This window comes from Cyprinus carpio, chromosome A12, assembly GCF_018340385.1.
Source record: "Cyprinus carpio isolate SPL01 chromosome A12, ASM1834038v1, whole genome shotgun sequence".
Taxonomy (NCBI): domain Eukaryota; kingdom Metazoa; phylum Chordata; class Actinopteri; order Cypriniformes; family Cyprinidae; genus Cyprinus; species Cyprinus carpio.
In genome coordinates this window covers 21,056,066-21,062,065 of record NC_056583.1, presented here as the reverse complement: position 1 = coordinate 21,062,065, position 6,000 = coordinate 21,056,066, and the positions used below count along the sequence as shown (strand labels likewise).

General features: G+C 38.7%; 1 pseudogene; it reads left to right on the top strand.

Moving 5' to 3' along the window:
* The first annotated feature begins 2,789 nt into the window (after positions 1 to 2,789).
* LOC122133910 overlaps positions 2,790 to 6,000 on the top strand; it is a 97,209-nt pseudogene continuing 93,998 nt past the window's right edge.

Here is a 6,000-nt window from a genome sequence, read left to right as displayed (position 1 = left end):
GCTCCAGACCTTAAGATTAAAACTGGGCTTTGGGTGATTGGCCGTGCGCAAAGATGCAAATAGGAAAGTCGTGGTGCGCTGGTATGATGCGTGGACGGGGGGGACATCTGGGCACTGGCCATCTGACTGACTTTGCCTTGACATCTGGGAAAGCCACTGGTGTGTGGCACGCGAATCGGTTGATGTCGCTATTTAAATGCAAATTTGTTGGGGATCATTGGAGCCTCACCCCGTAAATTCACACAAAAGGAACACTTCACACACCAATAAGGAGGAGGGTCGTTTCTTCGGGAGGTCTTGGCAACGCCGAACAAATCTTATTCAAAACCCACACACACCTTCTGCATGACTAACTTTTCCTTTGTCCTGCGCTCTCGGTTAGTACATCTCCCCAAATAAGATCTAACATGGGCAGACAGAATAGAGCTCAATTCACATCGTTCACTAAAAAAATAAAAAATAAAAATAAACCTTCCAGTTAGAAGGAAAAAGCTTTTACGTGTCATAGTAAAAAAAAAAAAAAAAAAAAGAAAAAAAACGCATAAACCAAATCACTGATCTGAAGAACCTATAATTTAGCAAGTTTTATGATTAAAGATAATATTAAAGGTCTAATCATTTAATGCACAAATTATTATTTTTTTATTATTATTACTATTATGTTTGCAAACCTATAAATCTTTTTATTTTGGCAAATTGTCTTTTTTTTTCCTACAGAAATTCTTGCATGCAGTAGATATTTTAGCTGCGCCTTTATTTTATTTTTTTTCTGCATAACAAAAACTGACACATTTGACACTTTCGAAATGTAAAACGCAATTAAAGCGGTTATCACAATAAACACGCCGGATTGTTTGTGTCATAAATTTGTCCCGCACTTTATTTTCAAACGTCGAGGAGTGAAAGTCAAAGTTGGTGAATTAAAGAGCGCATTTTGCACGCTTTGGCTCCGGGCTCCAGATGAGCCTCAGAAATGAGCCGAGATGGATTCAGGCGAGCAGCTGATTCTCCAGTCTCCGGCCAGATGGCTTCTGAACACAGATTTGCATTCATTTTCGCCTAATATCTTCCAAAATAGAGGGGCAGCTGCATTTGTTGTCAAATAAGGTTTAAAACTCCTTTTTAGGACGGGATCGTTACCTACGCGATGGGATTGTTGAACTTCTCTAGTCAACAGTATCAGATTTAAAGGGATTTAGACTAAAACCCTAATTTGGTAATCAGATTGAAATCGCTTTGGTGTGTAATCTGTATTAAAGATTATGTAGATTAGGCCTAGAGTTAGCAAACCTGAAATATTTATGATGGTAAATTAGAATAGGGTTTGGATAAAAATACAAATAATACTAATTTAATAAAAACAAGTGAAATATCTATCACATGCCAAATAGGTCTCCGGAAACTTTAGGTTTATTCTAAGCACACACGTCAATTTATTAAGACTTTTTGATAACAGTAATTATAAAAACATTTCACGTGAAACATAAAACAACTGTTTTTGTGATTAAGACAAAAACAATAATAATAATAATAATAATAATAATAATAATAATAATAATAATAATCACAATTTGCTGCCTAGAGTGCCATTTAACATTCAAGTTCACATAGGCATTCAGTGTATGCATGGATCAAAGTAATTGAAAATCAAAGACAAAAAGCATATCAATCTTAAATTGTCGTAAAATATAATTTTATTACTTACGTATTTAATTAGACGACGATGCAATGTGATGGATTTTGAGTCGAGGCAAGAGCAACAGCTTTGATAATTCACTTATCTTTGGCAATAGTCATTAACCCCCAACACTAGCAGAATAGATTGCTGTGTAAAACACATCTCTCTTCTCCTCTCTCCGTCCATCCATCCATCCCTCCCTCCAGCGCACAGGGTCCCCAGATAACCAACATCGGACTTCCATTTTCGCCCATTAATTCAAATATTAACATACATGCAGAGTCTGCCAATATCGGAGACACGAGCACCTTACGAAATGAAAGAAAAAAATGACCCTTATTGTCCTGATAAATGATTATATTTTTATTACAAAAGACATCCTACTTCTTGCGCACAGAAGGAGAGGGTGGACGCAATGTTTCCCCCGAGTCCGTTCACAGTTTCAGATGTAATTCTGCAATAATTTACAAAATTAAGCGTGTACGCGCTAGGACTAGGAGTTTGACATCGCCTCGGCTCGCTCCACGCACGCAAACTGGGTTTTCGAGTCAAGCAGTCAACGTTGCCATAATTTAAGACGCGCATTACGCCATTATGCAGATGCCCAGGGTGTTTATGAAAAAGGAGCATCTAGTCTTAAAATGCCAGTGCACCTTCCTGACCTGAGAGTAATCAAAGTGAATCGATTTGGAGGCTTGCGTCCAGGAAGTTTGGCACCGCTGTCATTGTGATGATGGCCCAGTAAGAATTTTTCTCTTATTTTTTTTTTTATTCTGGAACCCAGTTGCAGCGGATGGGTGGTCAGTCAGTGCTCTTTTGCACTCTATAAACTTGCATGGCAGTATATTAGGATATATAGTTCCCGCGCACCGCGCTTCATTCGCGGGCTTTCATTATCATTCATTTTTGTTCTTCTCTGATGATTACTTGACACGATGTTCACTGCAAAAGCAGTTGCAGCAGCGAGCAAAAAAGCTCGTGTATGTACTCAAGGTCCAAGCTTAAAGCTCAGCGGCAGGAAGCGTCAATGCTCTCCATGTATGGGCAAAGCCACGCCCACGTGCGCGTCATCCTCTGACAGCGTGGATCCCGTGGGTCTGGAGTTTTTTGGCTCCGGGAAAGGTTCCAGTCCTGGGGGATAGAGGGTTGAGTTTTGTATGCTTCCATCCATTCTGCAAAGACGCGCTAAAGGCCCCTCATCATCCTCTCCCGTGTCCGGGAACACCTCCACGGTGATCATTTACGCGTTTATTTGTCTTTTGGAGCCAGAAGTGGTGGATTCAGCAGTGTCCCGAAGCCTTTTTTGATCCTGTTGTTATAGGATGCCACCAAGCTAAGAGCACCATCACCACCATCATCATCATCATCATCAACAACAACAACAGAAAGTTGCAAGAAATGTTTAACTGAATTAAAACAAGTCTAATATCCCTGCTCTTTGCGCGACTTGTTTCGCTTCTTCCACGGAGGATCTCCATCTATCCAAACAAGCTGCTGGAGAGGCTTGAGAATCTTTACGCACTGAATCGTTCATGTGGTGCCAACGCAGGACGGACTGAAGAAGGAGTCGGGACTGCTTTTCCTTTTCTTCTTCTCTTTTCGACAAATCCCAAACAAACTCTTACGGCTATCCGAAGGGGCTCTTGGAGAAACGACGCGCCCTCGCTCACACTCTCATTTCATCTCTTTGGCTGGAAGTGGGTTACACGCGAACTGTTTTAATGTTTGGGATTCAGGAAAATATACCAAGAGGGGGGACCACTATGAAAGAGGAACCGCTGGGCAGTGGCATGAATTCGGTCCGATCGTGGATGCACACGGCTGGGGTGGTGGATGCGAACACGGCCGCCCAGAGGTACGTTTGCCAAATCATCCGATTTTTTAATGCATTTCTCAGATCGACCCCTAAATCCCCAATATGCCATGTATCAATTACACTCTCCCCATGCACCTCTTCGCCGCTTTCCCCTGTTCATTACATCATATTACAGTTTAAGTGACAAATCAAGAATTCTCCCATGTTTTCATTCTATCTACATCTATCTATATCTCAAGTGTACGCCTGTTGTTTTAACCCACACTGGTGTCTTGTTTTCCTCCGCAGTGGAGTTGGTCTGGCACGGGCGCACTATGAGAAACAACCGCCATCCAACCTCAGAAAATCCAATTTTTTCCACTTCGTGCTGGCGCTTTATGACAGACAGGGACAGCCAGTGGAGATCGAAAGGACAACTTTTGTGGACTTTGTGGAAAAGGAGAAAGTAAGCGCCACTCTGGAATACTGCTTTGAATTTTCACCTTAAAACTTCCACACTTCTAGATCTTTGGAAACACGTGCGCCATTAAACCGCTTTGACGGATATCACAGAAATAGATATGCATTATACACATTATTGCCAGGAATTAATCTTCAAAATTACATCCTTGAAATAGAGCTGCTGGATAAAAGCGTAAATACGAGAGAACATGCATACAGACAAAAATGCATGCATTTCATAAATATACTAAAATAAAATTCTCAACAACCCAATTATGCCAATCTGACCCCAAACAAATGCTTATTTTCAGGAGCCTAACAGTGAAAAAACTAACAATGGGATACATTACAAACTACAACTATTGTACAGCAATGGTAAGTGTAAATTTCTCTATTCAGCAAGGCTAGATTTACAAGTGTTTTATTCGCTCGGTGGAGCCGTATTAACTTACGTTTGGTTTCCTAAAATGTAGTTCAGTTTATTCCACAAAAATGTAATTCTAGTAGCAAGATGGCAAACCTTCGATGATGTTTTTTTTTCTGTTAGTGAATTTCAAGAATAGTTTCAGATTTTTTTTTCTTTCCCGAGGAAACTTTATGTAATTTTTTTACCAGACTTTTTCCACACTGAAAAACAAAAATAATTTTCCACAGGCGTCAGAACAGAACAGGATCTTTACGTTCGGTTAATCGATTCCATGACAAAACAGGTAAGAACTTTTCTTTTCTCTTGCGTGTGTGTATTTATATTTTTAATCTGTGTAATATTTTGTTGCACGTGTTTTGGTCACACTTTATGTTATAGTATCCATAAGTAAATACAAAACCATCAAATGCATCTTCTTCTTTATATGTAATATTTATTGGAGATGCAGAGCATTTTATTGTGATTGCTGCTGTAACTGGTTATATTCACATGTACAATGAACACTGTAATGTAAAGCCGTGGCTGTATTTTGGGTTGCTCTGATTAATGGGGGAGGTTATTTGCCGGATTTAATTTAATATGAATCACATTACCACATTTATTTTTTCATCTCGTGTAGCTGCTTGATAATTTATTGCGAATTAATGAAATGGTGGAGGGCACAAAATTATGTATACAAACTAAAATAATAAAATAAAATAAAAAATACTGAGGATAAAGGGAAGATAACCTAAAGTGTTAATTTTCTTTATAATTTATGCCGAGTTCTTTCTTAAGAGCCATGTTATAGTCTTTCGCATATGGAGCATAATTGTCAAACCCTATATTTCTGTATTGCGCTCAGTTAGGCTGTATTATTATTATTATTATTTCTAAATTGTGTTTTAAATCTGAAACAATATATAGCTCATATGCGTGTGCTTGTGAAGCACAAAATGCCAGTTTATAAAATGCCAATTTATAATGCATGAAAATGCTTTGTATATGATATAAAATAAAGAATAATAAAAACGCATTGTTTTATCTCGCAGTGCAATATTTCCTAATCGCCATTCAGTTGCTATATTTTAAGTGTGTCATTTATATCGCGCTGTCGCACGTGTAAACTCACTTTTGTTGTGCTGTAATCAGATCTGGATAAAGGCATAAAAATAAAGCTCCAGGCTTGAGACATACACTTGAGTTCATTTTGTACTCTGATGTTCTCTGAAATCACTCTCAGCTCATTTCCATTGTCCATTTCAGCCTCTCATGGTAAAGATCAGGGCGGATCTTTAGCTTGATTTTGAGGCTCTTGTTGTCTGTAGTTTATCCATCGTTTGGCTTCACAGGAGAGAAAATATGAAGGTTTTATCTGAGGCGCCTCTGAATGGAGCTGAACATGATCAAAGAGTCAATGGTGCTGAACAGCCACTTTATGGTTTTCCGTATATTTTCAGTGAGAGGCAGGAAAATAAATAAGGACTCATAAAGTAATGTCTGACACATTCTATCTAATGCTTATTTAGTTATTTGCAGTTTCTAGATTAAGGCTAACGGATTTAAGTTGTTTCTTTATTAGACATTTCTTAATATAATTGATTAATATAATTAATGTCATGAGAATTACAGACCAACGCTTGCATTCAGCATGCAGCT